Source organism: Schistocerca serialis, chromosome 6 (genome assembly GCF_023864345.2).
Source record: "Schistocerca serialis cubense isolate TAMUIC-IGC-003099 chromosome 6, iqSchSeri2.2, whole genome shotgun sequence".
Taxonomy (NCBI): domain Eukaryota; kingdom Metazoa; phylum Arthropoda; class Insecta; order Orthoptera; family Acrididae; genus Schistocerca; species Schistocerca serialis.
In genome coordinates this window covers 288,330,095-288,345,698 of record NC_064643.1, presented here as the reverse complement: position 1 = coordinate 288,345,698, position 15,604 = coordinate 288,330,095, and the positions used below count along the sequence as shown (strand labels likewise).

Sequence of the window (15,604 nt, the reverse complement as noted above, 5' to 3'; positions counted from 1 at the left end):
TGACAAGCCTTACACCTATGGAGAGCTTAATTCTAAATCGCAAAAACGGAAACGTAATCCTATTGTAAATAGGTACTAGAACTGTATCTCGGATGTAAGGTGTCCGATCAGGAAAAGGAGGTGCTCCACACATAAGTAATACATTTCTCTGAAGTTAAAAAGTCCACGTCACACGTCCTTTGCTGTTCCCACGATTTGGAGAGAGAAACAGCCTACACAACAGATTGTTATTTTTGTCTGACAAAAATGTATGGAATAGCGCCGGAAACTAAAACTGTGGAATATTCTTATTTACCATCTGCTATAATTCCTATACTTCGCAGTAAAGGATTGTCTACCCAGAGGCTCCTGACAGTTGACAATTAGTGAAGAATACAGAGGCGAACATCCGAAAGAATGCCACTGTGAATCATACGAGTCACATTTTTTGTCTCAAGAGGATATCAACGATTTTGTTCGTAATTTAAATCCAAGCCTTCAAATTCGGGAATGTAACGATGGAATCTTCTTCTTTGCGATAGAAATATTTATCGTGAGCGCAATGCTATTTTTTCTGAATATTTCTCCAAGTAAGGCGGCATTCTTTTTTGTCATTATATCTAGTCCTTTGGGATATTCTTGGCCGTGATTTCAGTTAACATGACTGGCGCTTGTTCATAGACTCCAGCAAAGCTAGTCTGAAAGCAGTATTTCTTCTTAATGGTCACGAGTTTACTTAATTTCTGATCGCTCATGCAGTTGTTCTGAAGGAGACGTATAAGAACTCTAAACTTCTACTCGTAGTTATCTAGCATTGGAAATACAAATGGCTTTTATGTGGACATCTCAAGGTAATTGCAGTTCTCCTTCACTCATGCAACTCGGTCACATAAAACGCATAGGACAGCAGAAACAGAAAGAAACACTATTATGGGGAAAATGGCCTGCTGGGAATAAACTACTGCCTGGACAGAAGAATGTGGTGAACAATCCTCATGTTGATCCCAAAAACGTGTATTCACCATCACTGCACACTAAACCACGTCTCCTCAGAAACTTTGAGAGAGCCGTAAATAAAACTTCAATTGGACTCACGTACAGAAGCATCCAAGGTTCAGAGAACCTAAGATATAGGAAGGAACATTCGTAGGACAGCAGCTTAACGCCTGAAGAATAGTTCTTTGAATTGTAGAGTGATGTTGAAAGACTGGACACTTTCACAACTACACCAAGAAGAAATGCAGATGAGAAACAGGTATTCATTGCACAAATATATTATACTAGAACTGACATGTGATTACATTTTCACGCAGTTTGGGTGCATAGATCCTGAGAAATCACTACGCAGAACAACCACCTCTGGCCGTAATAACGGCATTGATACGCCTGGGCATTGATTCAAACAGAGCTTGAACGGCGTGTACAGATACAGCTGCCCATGCAGCTTCAACACAATACCACAGTTCATCAAGAGTAGTGATTGGCGTATTGCGACGAGCCAGTTGCTCGGCCACCATTGACCAGACGTTTTCAGTTGGTGAGAGATACGGAGAATGTGCTGGCGAGGGCAGCAGTCGAACATTTTCTGTATCCGGAAAGGCCCGTACAGGACCTGCAACATGCCGTCGTGCATTATCCTGCTGAAATGTAGGGTTTCGCAGGAATCGAATCAAGGGTAGAGCAACGAGACGTAACACATCTGAAATGTAACGTCCACTGTTCAAAGTGCTGTCAATGCGAACAAGAAATGACCGAGACGTGTAACCAATGGAACCCCATACCATCACGCCGGGTGAAACGCCAGTATAGTGATAACGAATACACGCTTCCAATGTGCGTGCACCGCGATGTCGCCAAACACGGATGCGGCCATCATGATGTTGTAAACAGAACATGGATTCATCCGAAAAAATGATGTTTTGCCGTTCATGCACCCAGGTTCGTCGTCGAGTGCACCATCGCAGGCGCTCCTTTCTGCAGGGTAACCGCAGCCATGGTCTCCGAGCTGATAGTCCATGCTGCTGCAAACGTCGTCGAACTGTTCGTGCAGATGGTTGTTGTCTTGCAAACGTCCCCATCTGTTGACTCAGGGATCGAGGCGTGGCTGCACGATCCGTTACAGCCATGCGGATGTCTGTCACCTCGACTGCTAGTGATACGACACCGTTGGGATCCAACACGGCGTTCCGTATTACCTTCCTGAACCCACTGACTCCATATTCTGCTAACAGTCATTGGATCTCGACCAACGCGAGCAGCAATGTCGCGGTACGATAAACCGCAATCGCGATAGGCTACATTCCGACCTTCATCAAAGTCGGAAACGTGATGGTACGCATTTCTCCTCCTTACACGAGGCATCACAACAACGTTTCACCAGGCAACGGCGGTCCACTGCTGTTTGTGTATAAGAAATAGGCTGGAAGCTTTCCTCATGTCAGCACGTTGTAGGTGTCGCCACCGGCCCCAACCTTGTGTGAATGCTCTGAAAAGCTAATCCTTTGCATATCACAGCACTGCCGAAATTTTTACAAAGGTACAGACGGTGTTTAGAAAGGATTGATTGCATGCAACTGGTGGTGGAGTGTTCGTCGCTGTTAGTAGTAGTTTATCCTGTAGTGAAGTAGAAGTGGATAGTTCCTGTGAATTATTATGGGTGGAGGTTACACTAAACAACCGAACTAGGTTAATAATTGGCTCCTTTTACCGACCTCCCGACTCAGCAGCATTAGTGGCAGAACAACTGAGAGAAAATTTTTCACATAAATTTTCCCAGCATGTTATAGTCTTAGGTGGAGATTTCAATTTACCAGATATAGACTGGGACACTCAGATGTTTAGGACGGGTGGTAGGGACAGAGCATCGAGTGACATTATACTGAGTGCACTATCCGAAAATTACCTCGAGCAATTAAACAGAGAGCCGGCCGAAGTGGCCGTGCGGTTAAAGGCGCTGCAGTCTTGAACCGCAGGACCGCTACGGTCGCAGGTTCGAATCCTGCCTCGGGCATGGATGTTTGTGATGTCCTTAGGTTAGTTAGGTTTAACTAGTTCTAAGTTCTAGGGGACTAATGACCTCAGCAGTTGAGTCCCATAGTGCTCAGAGCCATTTGAACCATTTTTTTGAATTAAACAGAGAACCGACTCGTGGAGATAACATCTTGGACCTACTGATAACAAACAGACCCGAACTTTTCGACTCTGTATGTACAGAACAGGGAATCAGTGATCATAAGGCCGTTGCAGCATCCCTGAATATGGAAGTTAATAGGAATATAAAAAAAGGGAGGAAGGTTTATCTGTTTAGCAAGAGTAATAGAAGGCAGATTTCAGACTACCTAACAGATCAAAACGAAAATTTCTGTTCCGATACTGACAATGTTGAGTGTTTATGGAAAAAGTTCAAGGCAATCGTAAAATGCGTTTTAGACAGGTACGTGCCGAGTAAAACTGTGAGGGACGGGAAAAACCCACCGTGGTACAACAACAATGTTAGGAAACTACTGCGAAAGCAAAGAGAGCTCCACTCCAAGTTTAAACGCAGCCAAAACCTCTCAGACAAACAGAAGCTAAACGATGTCAAAGTTAGCGTAAGGAGGGGTATGCGTGAAGCGTTCATTGAATTCGAAAGTAAAATTCTATGTACCGACTTGACAGAAAATCCTAGGAAGTTCTGGTCTTACGTTAAATCAGTAAGTGGCTCGAAACAGCATATCCAGACACTACGGGATGATGATGGCATTGAAACAGAGGATGACACGCGTAAAGCTGAAATACTAAACACCTTTTTCCAAAGCTGTTTCACAGAGGAAGACCGCACTGCAGTTCCTTCTCTAAATCCTCGCACAAACGAAAAAATGGCTGACATCGAAATAAGTGTCCAAGGAATAGAAAAGCAACTGGAATCACTCAATAGAGGAAAGTCCACTGGACTTGACGGGATACCAATTCGATTCTACACAGAGTACGCGAAAGAACTTGCCCCCCTTCTAACAGCCGTGTACCGCAAGTCTCTAGAGGAACGGAGAGTTCGAAATGATTGGAAAAGAGCACAGATAGTCCCAGTCTTCAAGAAGGGTCGTCGAGCAGATGCGCAAAACTATAGACCTATATCTCTTACGTCGATCTCTTGTAGAATTTTAGAACATGTTTTTTGCTCGCGTATCATGTCATTTCTGGAAACCCAGAATCTACTATGTAGGAATCAACATGGATTCCGGAAACAGCGATCGTGTGAGACCCAACTCGCCTTATTTGTTCATGAGACCCAGAAAATATTAGATACAGGCTCCCAGGTAGATGCTATTTTTCTTGACTTCCGGAAGGCGTTCGATACAGTTCCGCACTGTGGCCTGATAAACAAAGTAAGAGCCTACGGAATATCAGACCAGCTGTGTGGCTGGATTGAAGAGTTTTTAGCAAACAGAACACAGCATGTTGTTATCAATGGAGAGACGTCTACAGACGTTAAAGTAACCTCTGGCGTGCCACAGGGGAGTGTTATGGGACCATTGCTTTTCACAATATATATAAATGACTTAGTAGATAGTGTCGGAAGTTCCATGCGGCTTTTCGCGGATGATGCTGTAGTATACAGAGAAGTTGCTGCATTAGAAAATTGTAGCGAAATACAGGAAGATCTGCAGCGGATAGGCACTTGGTGCAGGGAGTGGCAACTGACCCTTAACATAGACAAATGTAATGTATTGCGAATACATAGAAAGAAGGATCCTTTATTGTATGATTATATGATAGCGGAACAAACACTGGTAGCAGTTACTTCTGTAAAATATCTGGGAGTATGCGTGCGGAACGATTTGAAGTGGAATTATCATATAAAATTAATTGTTGGTAAGGCGGGTACCAGGTTGAGATTCATTGGGAGAGTCCACAGAAAATGTAGTCCATCAACAAAGGAGGTGGCTTACAAAACACTCGTTCGACCTATACTTGAGTATTGCTCATCAGTGTGGGATCCGTACCAGATCGGTCTGACGGAGGAGATAGAGAAGATCCAAAGAAGAGCGGCGCGTTTCGTCACAGGGTTATTTGGTAACCGTGATAGCGTTACGGAGATGTTTAATAATCTCAAGTGGCAGACTCTGCAAGAGAGGCGCTCTGCATCGCGGTGTAGCTTGCTCGCCAGGTTTCGAGAGGGTGCGTTTCTGGATGAGGTATCGAATATATTGCTTCCCCCTACTTATACCTCCCGAGGAGATCACGAATGTAAAATTAGAGAGATTAGAGCGCGCACGGAGGCTTTCAGACAGTCGTTCTTCCCGCGAACCATACGCGACTGGAACAGGAAAGGGAGGTAATGACAGTGGCACGTAAAGTGCCCTCCGCCACACACCGTTGGGTGGCTTGCGGAGTATCAATGTAGATGTAGATGTAGATCTTCTTCCTGTCGGTTAAATTTCGCGTCTGTAGCACGTCATCTTCGTGGTGTAGCAATTTTAATGACCAGTAGTGTAACTACTGAGATCACGTCACCTTATGGGATGTAACATGTCACTTAAAGTTATTTGTTGAATAATAATTTGGGCTTACTTCTGGATAATCTTGCCGCCGTTGGTGACTAAAATGGAGAGTGTCTCCACCAGGACATTTCTCAAGCGGAAACCAGTTATCAGAGGAAATCTAGTACCACAATGTTTCCCAACTACTGTAGGTCTTTACTGGTTACTGACGTTCATGAAATAAAGAACAGGAGGAAATGTAGAGAATACATTTTAAGTGTGATTCTTTTTTACTACTTTTTGCTAACATGTGACTCGTTTCTTCGATTGTTTACGGTAGTCTATTTGCGATTGTCTCATTTTGTCAGATACGCATAATAATAGGTTGCCGTAAGCAGTTAGGAGAATTTATTACATGTAAAACAAGAATGGAAGAGAAATTCTAAAATTATATTTGAATTTCTGATCCAGAAACTTCGTAGACTGTTCCTCCCTCGCGTCGGTATTGTCATTTGCGTCACGAGTAGTATGTTGGTGAAGTTCAGTTTGAAGATAAATGCTGCACTGCAGTTACTGATGTTCTGAACACACCACCCAAGTAGCTAATCACGTGTAAAAAGTGTTTCTTGAATTTTTCACGAACTCTGTACACCCAGAGTGAAATTTCGTTTTTCTTCTACCTAAAGCAAGGTGAATATCTGATGCAGGATTTTTCATCCTGCTGACACAGAATTAGTCCTATTTCAAACTGTTGCTGTGATAAAAATACTTCGTGGAAAACGCTTTTATGGATACTTGGCATCGTTCTTTTGTCAGCGAAGTCGATAGTTCCCACCCACTGTGGTTCCTGGGAGAAGCTGCTTTTTGCAGATGATGCTATTGTATGCAGATTAATCTGAACGCAATTGCAGCCAAATGCAGGAAGATCTTCAGAGGATCAACACTTGGTGCAGGGAGTGGAAATTGACTCTCAAGTTAAACAAATGCACCGTATTATGCATAAATAGGCAGAAAGACACACTATTGTCTGTTTACACGACTCCAGACTGATCACTGGAAGCGCAAGGAACCTTACCAGCAAGCTTTCTTCCCGTAAACCATTCGCGGCTGGAACAAGAAGAGGGGAAAGTGATAGTGTAACAAAATACCGTACGCCACGCACTGTGTAATGGCTTACGTTATAAAGAAGCAGATGCAGATGTAAATGTAGATGTGATGTAGATGTAGAAGCATAGCTCTGACAACACTGGTACCGGTTCTCGACGGATAGTTTCGTGACGGATTTGCTCGTACAGTAGCCTTTCGAGTGTTTTGATTCCTCATTTAATAACTTAGGCCAGCCAGAGCAATTTCCTTCCCAGGCAAATCCAATTTACCATCAAGTACCTGCGCCTACCCTAAGAACTCATTCATTGCAGGCTGATGAATAAATATTAGGTAAAGCATGGAATCCGACGGTATATTTGATCACTTCGTAAGGAAGTCGCTACAGTATAACATATATGGATCGATCGTCTAATCACAGACTCAGTTCATACTAAACTCTTCGCCACCGAACGACATCTCTGGCCCCCTGTGTTTTTAATGGCCAAAAGCACACCGACGCTGCTTTCATGTTTTAAATGCAGTGCTGTAACGTCAGTCTTTCACCTCACTCAGAAGGCGAAAGGAAGATGAACGCCCGAAGTATCAATTCAAGAAATAGAGTGCCTGTGGCTGCACGCCCCAAATCAAATGGACCAGTTTATACGCAACGAAAAAAAATGATGATTCACAAATAATTTCATGTCTGACATACGGAAGGTGTTACCAAATATTTTTACGAGACAATGGAAAAACAACATACTTATATTTATGGACATCCCACAGTCTTGTTCATCGTGCTTATGTGCTATATTAGGAAGTGGTGCGGGAGGCATAAAGTGGCCATGAACACTAGAGCTAAAAATTTCCGGACTATGAATAGTAGTTTTAACATGGCGAATGTCTTTGTTGTATTATCTAAAAATTTACTAAACAACAATGTGAATGAGTTTTTACAAAGTACCATAGCATCCTAGGTGGTACCTGTTATTTCACTCCTAGGTCAGGCACGAAAAATGACAAAATGTACCACACTGAAACAGACACACGGTTAAGTTAGGTATGGCACGGGTTCGAACCTCGAACCAGGTGCAGCAAGTGGAATTGACACCATCAGCTTTAACAATACGAGACTTTTGATTTTAGAATATATACACGAACACTCACGCACGCACGCACGCACGCGCACACACACACACACACACACACACACACACACACACACACACACACACAGCGAGGGAGACAGCGAGAGAAAGAGAGAGTCAGGGCGTGAGTGAATGTGAGTGTGAGTGAAAGACGAGTGAAGAGATGAAGTTGGATGAAGAGGTCGAGTACGAGCTTGGAGCGAGGAGGAGGGTGGGAGGAAAGGGAGGAGAGGGAAAGAGATGGATAGAGACAGACGAAGGGAGGATATGAAATGAACACCTCATGGGAAAGATCTGTGATTCATTTGCGACTTAGCTTGGATATTATTGTTAGACGTAAGTCGAAAAGCTTTCATTTCATTGTAAGGCCCTCGGCTGAAGCATACACTATGTGATCAAAAGTATACGGACACCTCCAAAAACATACGTTTTTCATTCTAGGTCCATTGTGCTGCCTGGTACTCCATATCAGCGACCTCAGTAATCATTAGATGTCGTGAGAGAGCAGAATGGGGTGCTCCATGGAACTCACGGACTTTGAACGTTCTCAGGTGATTTGATGTCACTTTTGTCATACGTCTGTACGCGAGATTTCCACATTCCTAAACATCTCTAGGTCCACTGTTTACGACGTGACAGTGAAGTGGAAACGTGAAGGGACGCGTACAGCAAAAAAGCGTACAGGCCGACCTCATCTGTTGACTGACAGAGACCGCCGACAGTTTAAGAGGGTCGTAATGTGTAATAGGCAGACATCTATCCAGGCCATCACACAGGAATTCCAAACTGCATCAGAATCCACTGCAAATACTATGACAGTTAGGTGGGAGTTGAGAAAACTTGTATTTCATGATCGAGCGGCTGCTCATAAGCCACACATCACGCCTGTAAACGCCAAACGACGCCTCGCTTGGTGTAAGGAGAGTAAACATTAGACGAATGAACAGTGTAAAAACATTGTGTGGAGTGACGAATCACGATACACAATGTGGCGATCCGATGGCAGGGTGTGGGTATGGCGAATGTCGGTGAACGTCATCTGCCAGCGTCTGTAGTGCCAACAGTAAAATTCGGATGCTGTGGTGTTATGGTCGTGTTTTTCATGGAGGGGGCTTGCACAGTTTGTTGTTTTGCGTGGCACTATCACAGCATAGGCCTACATTGATGTTTTAAACACCTTCTAGCTTCTCACTGTTGAAGACCATCTTTCAACACGATCGAGCGCCTGTTCATAATGCACGGCCTCTGACGGAGTGGTTACACGACAATAACATCTCTGTAATGGACTGGCCTGCACAGAGTCCTGACCTGATTCCTATATAACACCTTTGGAATGTTTTGAAACGCCGAATTCGTGCCAGGCCCCACCGACTGACATCGATACCTCTCCTCAATGCAGCACTCGGTGAAGAATGAGTTGCCATTCCCAAAGAAACCTTCCAGCACCTGATTGAACGTATGCCTGCCAGAGTGGAAGCTGTCACCAAGGCTAAGGGTGGGCCAACACCATACTGAATCTAGCATTACCGATGGAGGGCGCCACCAACTTGTAAGTCATTTTCAGCCAGGTGTCCGGATACTTTTGATCACATATAGTATATCATCTTCGGGAATGCGTGATATGCGTGAAGCCCGTCACAGTGTAAAGACGAAAAGCAAGAAATTTGAGAAATATCACAATGTAATTCATTATGGTAGGAAAGGGCCAAAAACGGGAAAATGTATTGTTAGGCGAGTGTTTTGTTCGCGGAGTTAATACATTGCGAGTAATAAACATAGCCGGAGAGATCACTGCGTTCAGAAATACTTGCTGCTGCAGCGCGTGTGAAGTTGACTAGCTCTTTTGTAAGCGCAGCTGGACCGTGCCGCTGCCCTGATCAAAGCGCCGGGAAGTCGGTTGTTTACAGCCACGGCTCCTGTGACGCATGCTTTTGAGCGACAGAGGTTAACATGTTATTACGTTGTTACGTCTGCTTGTCTACATCGTAAACACGCGCCTCTGTAAGCTCTTTCCCGATGCTTTACGAGCAACAGCCGTCACGATTGTGAAACAGGGCACTTTATTTCTGATTGCCCAGCGAATTGGAGGCGAATTAGCCGGCCTACAAGCTATACATCTGCTGCAATTCTTTTAAGTGCCTTGTGAGACACAAAAATGTGAACAAGTACTTCATACGTTTATTTTCAAATGCTACTCATTGGCGCCCCCAGAATTTCATGAAACTTACTTTCAAGGGATTGGCACGTCTACAAACACAAGCCGTAATAACGTTCGGAGATGTCCTTTAGTCTTTTTTCCAATCTATTCCTACGCTATACACGTAAACACACTGGATAAAAAGAGACAATACAATAACAGCGTTTAGCAACACTTCTAGTAGTGATAATTCGCTGAGAAAAGAAGTCCAGACGTTTCTTCTGGTACGGCGTATTCAGATGAAGCAACTCATTGATTAGACCCCGCAGAGATACCAAATTGTGGGAATGCTGATTGCTGTTACAAGTAGTCGCAAACATTAATAGACAGGATGAATATTCAGTAATCTGGTGAGTCGAACGAAGTGCGACGTGGTGCCAGTGTGTTCGTCAATCAAGGATGTAAGGACACAGCCCTGTGAAGTCGGCTGTTATCATCCTGGATCAGGGTACAAGGTGTTACTGAATTGTGAACCCTCTCGATCCGCACGTGGACCACTCTGACTCAGACTGAGACGTAATTTGACCAACTGTTCGCAGCTGCAAAGACTGGGGAAATAATGGTCCTGACAAATGAGTCGCGAGTGTGAGCCTTGCCAGAATTACTACACTCTAAGTCAAAATAGAACGAAGCACAATGAACGAATTACCCGAATGGCGCGAAATCGGTAGATGTGATGCACATTTATAGACAAACAAATGAGTACAGTTGGAGAAAAGCTGGATGATTTATTCAAGAGAAAGAGTTTCACAAATTGAGCTTGTGAATAACGCGTTAGTCCACCTATGGCCCTTATGCAAGAAGTTATTCGGCTTGGTATTAATTGACAGAGTTGTTGGATATTGTCCCGAGCGGGTTAACGCTTTAAATCGTCAAAATCCTGAGCTGATTGAAAGGCCCAGTCCATAATGCTCCAAACGTTCTCTGCTGTGGTGGGATCTTAGAGCTTGCTGGCCAAGGCAGGGTTTGGCAAGCACGAATACACGCAATAGAAACACTCGTCATGTGATGGCGGGCGTTATCTTGCTGAAATGTAAGTCCAAGATACCTTGTCATGAGGGCTGCTAAAGAGGGTGTAGAATATACAGTAAGGCAGGGTTTGGTAATCACGAAGACAAGCAGTACAAACACCCGCCATCTGAGGGCGGGCATTATCTTACTGAAATGTAGCCCAAAGATACCTTATCATGAAGGGGACCGAAACAGGGTGCAGAATATACCGTCGACGTACCGCTGTGCTGTAAGGGTGCGCGGATGACAACCAAAGAGCTTCTGCTACGAAAAGAAATGACACCCCAGACCATCACTCTAGATTTTCGGGACGCATGACTGCGACAGTCAGGTTGGTATCCCCAGACACTTCTTCGGCCTGGAATCTCATTGGAGTTGATTGTCTTCAGTGATGAATCCTCCATGGTAACCCATCCTGAGCTTACATTTTAGCAAAATACTGACCGCCCGCACGCAGCAAGAGCCTCTGCTTCTCTTCGTTCGTGTCAAAACCTACCTTGTTATCAAGGAAGCCGGAACTCTACCCGATTAAGAACCTTTGGAGCATTATGTGCAGGGCCTTCAACCAGCAAGGGCTTTTGAGGATATAAAGCGCCAATTGGACAGAATTTGGTACGATATCCTTCAGGAGGACATCCAAGAACTCTGTCAGTCAATACTAAGGGCCAGAGGTGGATCAGTATGTTGCTGACGCTCAACTTGTCAAGCGCTTTTTCTCAAATAAATCATCCAATTTTTCTGAAAGTGTAATCATTATTTGTCTTTACATGTACATCATATCTACCGTTTTCTGTCTCATTCAGATAATTCCATCGTGGAGCGTCGGCTTTCTTTCCGTAGAGTGTAGCAGAGGAATTAAGGGATTTATTTAACTACCAAAATTGATGGAATTTAGCGTTTGGCGTCATTGGCCGGGAGGCCCCTTACGGGGCAGGTCCCGCCGCCTTGGTGCAGGTCTTATTACATTCGACGCCATATTGGGCGACCTGCGCTCCGGATGGGGATGAAATGTTGATGAAGACAACACAATACCCAGTCTCTGAGCGGAGAAAATCCCCGACCCAGCCGGGAATTGAACCCGGGCTCCATAGGACGGCAGTCCGTCACGCCGACCACTCAGCTATCGAGGCGGACACCAAAATTAATGACGGGTGCACTTTGACCAGCCTTTATTGATATAAAATTCAAGAGGAAAACCAAAATTTGATTTGTACGAAATGTCCACTTCAAACCAAAAATTGAGAGACAAATTGTATCACAGAATCTGCACAGTATTCACTTGTAACAAACCAATACTTACTGGCAAAGTCTGCAGGAAGAGCCAGGGATGCATCTGATACTAACTCGTGTTCAACCGGAAGAAATTACACTATTTGGAGATGGACATGATGACTACATCGATCTTAGCATGCAAAAGGAAAACAGTACAAGAACCCCAAATATATGAGTCCCGAGCCATCCGCCACTCATAACGTAATTCTGCGAAGGTGCGCTGGTGGGAGGTTTCAATCCATCGACTCACGCCGAGATGTGAACGGCGTGCAGTGTGCGGTAGACGAAGACACCATCGATTCCTCCCCGCCCTCCCCCTCATAAAAAAAACAGCGCCTCATCGTCGCACAGTGTGGGGGAGGTCTGTGCCGTGGCGCTGCTAATGGAATTGGTTGTGGCGCGAAGGCAACCAACACGCCTCCCGACATTCGCCTGATGAATCACTGGCTCCATCCATCAAAATACTGGAGGTAGGATGTCCTTCCAATGCCGCAAGTGTGTGCAGTATTGCCGCTGTTGAGGAAGCCAAGGGCTGAACAGCTGGTGAGATTCGATGTCCGTGACAGATGTAGCTGTGAACGGCGGCTCCCGCGAACAGAGTCGACCTCTTATGGCAGAGTCGTCTGCGGTAAAAGTCAGCGCACCAGTAGAGACTGTTCGAGGGCAGCAGTTTAGGTTGCAGGCAGCGTTTGTGAAAACGAAAATCTACGACAGGATCACAATAGTAACGAAACCGAAGATGGTTTTGGTGCCGTCTTTGGGCCTCATTTGCCGTGAGTGGTATAATGAGCTTGGTCAGTCGTCTTAGTGACGACACCAGATTACTAGTTGTGAGGCTTGTTATTGACCCAACAGAAAACTTTGTCCCCCGTATGGATGGTCTGAAGCAGGTGTCAAGAGTGAAATAAGTGCAGCAGTGTGTGGTGGCGACGACCACGTAAACTATGTGACACAAATGGCCGCAACTTTTGATTGCATTTACTTAAAAGATTCCATTTTTTACATCACCAAGGAACCTTTGACCTCGGTATGAAACGCAAATTTCAACTTGATACGTCTATCCGTTCCTAAGAAAAAGGGTTTTTTAATAGTCGGCCAGACAGACAGAAAGATACACAGACGGACAACAAAGTGATCCTATAAGGGTTCTGTTTATACCGACTGAGGTAGGGAACACTAAAAATGACGCTATTGCAAATTTTTAACTGTTGTTGTAACACATTAGAAAAATATTGTGCAAATACTTTTTGACTCACCTTCACAAAAATAATTCTAATTCTCCGGTTCCAACCAAAGTTAGACGTAGCTTCCCGCTGATTATCGGCAGATTCCAGAACTGTCTATTTCTACTCAGTACGTAATACCCTCAATAGGGAACTCATTTGCTTCTCTCCTCGCTGCCTGAGATTTGACGGAAATGAACCGAGGGTTCTAAAACGGCCCAAAAATTTCTCGTTTGAATCTACACCACAGAGATGTATAACCCCAACCGAAAAAGGAAACTGCGTTAGTTACCGAAATATTGTGCATAAAACCTTCAACTCGAACGAAAACTCGAAAACGTACCACGTTCTGTCTGTATATTGCTATAATGGATGGCGCAGATAACATGGGAACTTTTCTAGTTGGACATCGGTATGTATGCGACAGCGTGTGTACCAGTATCTCCCAAAACGCCGCGCATGAGAAAAGGATTCTTCCAACGCCCTTACCTAGATTTCTGTTGGTGATAGAAAGTGATGGTCGAATATTCTGTATAGCTCTTGCACTAGGGATGATTAGCATAGCCAACAGAAGGATTGCCTTAATGTCACTATTCTACACTACAGGGTCAAAGTATAACCATTACTCTACTGCTTAGGCAAACGGAGCAAATCGGTTGGTTATTTTTGCACATGATATGGTCTATGGTGGGACTGATCGGACTTGTGGAGACGACATCATTTCATGGGCGGTTCCTCGTAAAACCCCACAAAAATCTTTGTTTTACTACACATTCGCCTCACCAACAGGCCAAAGTCGAGCCGAGAATTCCATGACGGTTATGCACAGAAAATGGCTGAAATATTTACGATATAATCTTAAGACTCCTATCCCGAACAACCTTGAAAAGTTTCTTGATGGCTTTATCCGATTCCAAGATAAAGACGTTTAAACTTACCCTAACTCTACACGTAAAATCCTGCATGAGGCGAAATCTAAATAATAAACAACTGCAGTAACTTTCTGAAATTTTAACGGATATTCTCTAAGCATTTGTGTAGGAGCTCCATCTCCTCGTTTCCAAAAACTTTTGCCCGTTATCGAGAAACGCCCAAGAACTTTTTTTCTAAAACCCAGCCATGGATTCCAAGACGGCTATGCACAGAAAATGGCTATAATTTATATGATGTACTCCTAAGATCCCGATCCTGAACAGTCTTGAAAATTTTCCTCATGTCTTTTTCCAAAATACGGAGGTTCAAAGTTACCCTGCTTATACAAGTGAAATAGCCACGGAAAACCAGCTGTGGGGCGAAAACGTAGTTTATGAAGTGACGTAGCACGGACAAACATCCTGTAAAGTGTCTCCGTTATCATCTGAGAACCGCATCTTGCAATACTGAAGCACATTCAAAGGTTTTTTGCACGTGAATTCGGTTTGAGGTAGGTAAATTATCTAAATTTTGCTAACCAAGATATTCCTTTTCATATGCGTAACATGCCCTCCTGCAGCAGGGAAAGAAAAAAGCTGGTACTTTACTTTTCAGTTAGAGCCTTTAAATAAACAAGAACATACTTGTATTTTTTGTGGTCCGATAGGAGCATTTCTCCTCTGTAATATCCAGACCCAACAATGAGCTTCATCTTTTCGATCTCAAAGCACTGAGGCCGGAAAGTACAATCATTTATACTCAGTTGCAGGCTGTCCCCAGTCAATTTAAACAACGTTAGAAGTCTTCTTCTACATTTCAAGTCAGTTGCACACTGAATTTTCAAGTGAACTTGAATTGGCAGTTTAATGGAAAAATGTCCAAATTCAGTCTCTATGTAGCTTTCCTTTACTTCAATATGACCAGAATAAGGGAAAGCAATCTAGGGACTGAATTTGGACACTAACTTGTAAAGACACGAAGGAATTGCAGACATTGGCTGCGAACGGACATTGATTTAAATCGATGGGGAAAGTTCGAACTCTTATAGGAATCGGCGAAATGCTGCGAGTAATGACAATAACCGGTAAATTAGTAGCGTCTTAATAAGTTGAGAATTTGAGTGTGACGGGAGGCGCGCTGGGGTAGTCCAAGAAGTTGCGATGGCTTGGGGTCAGAGCATCTGCCTAGTGAGCAGGAGACCCGGGTTTAGATCACGGTCCCGCACCAGTTTCAACTTACCCCATTGATTTAACTCAATGATGATCGCAGATAATGTTTGTAATTCCTTTTTGTCTTAACTGTTGTCTGAACTTTCGGACA

General features: G+C 44.1%; 1 protein-coding gene across 1 annotated transcript in view; it reads left to right on the top strand.

Moving 5' to 3' along the window:
- Positions 1–15,604, top strand: part of LOC126484826 (ras-related protein rapB-like) — a 410,456-nt gene that overhangs the window by 320,005 nt on the left and 74,847 nt on the right. The gene's annotated exons all lie outside the window — the stretch shown is intronic.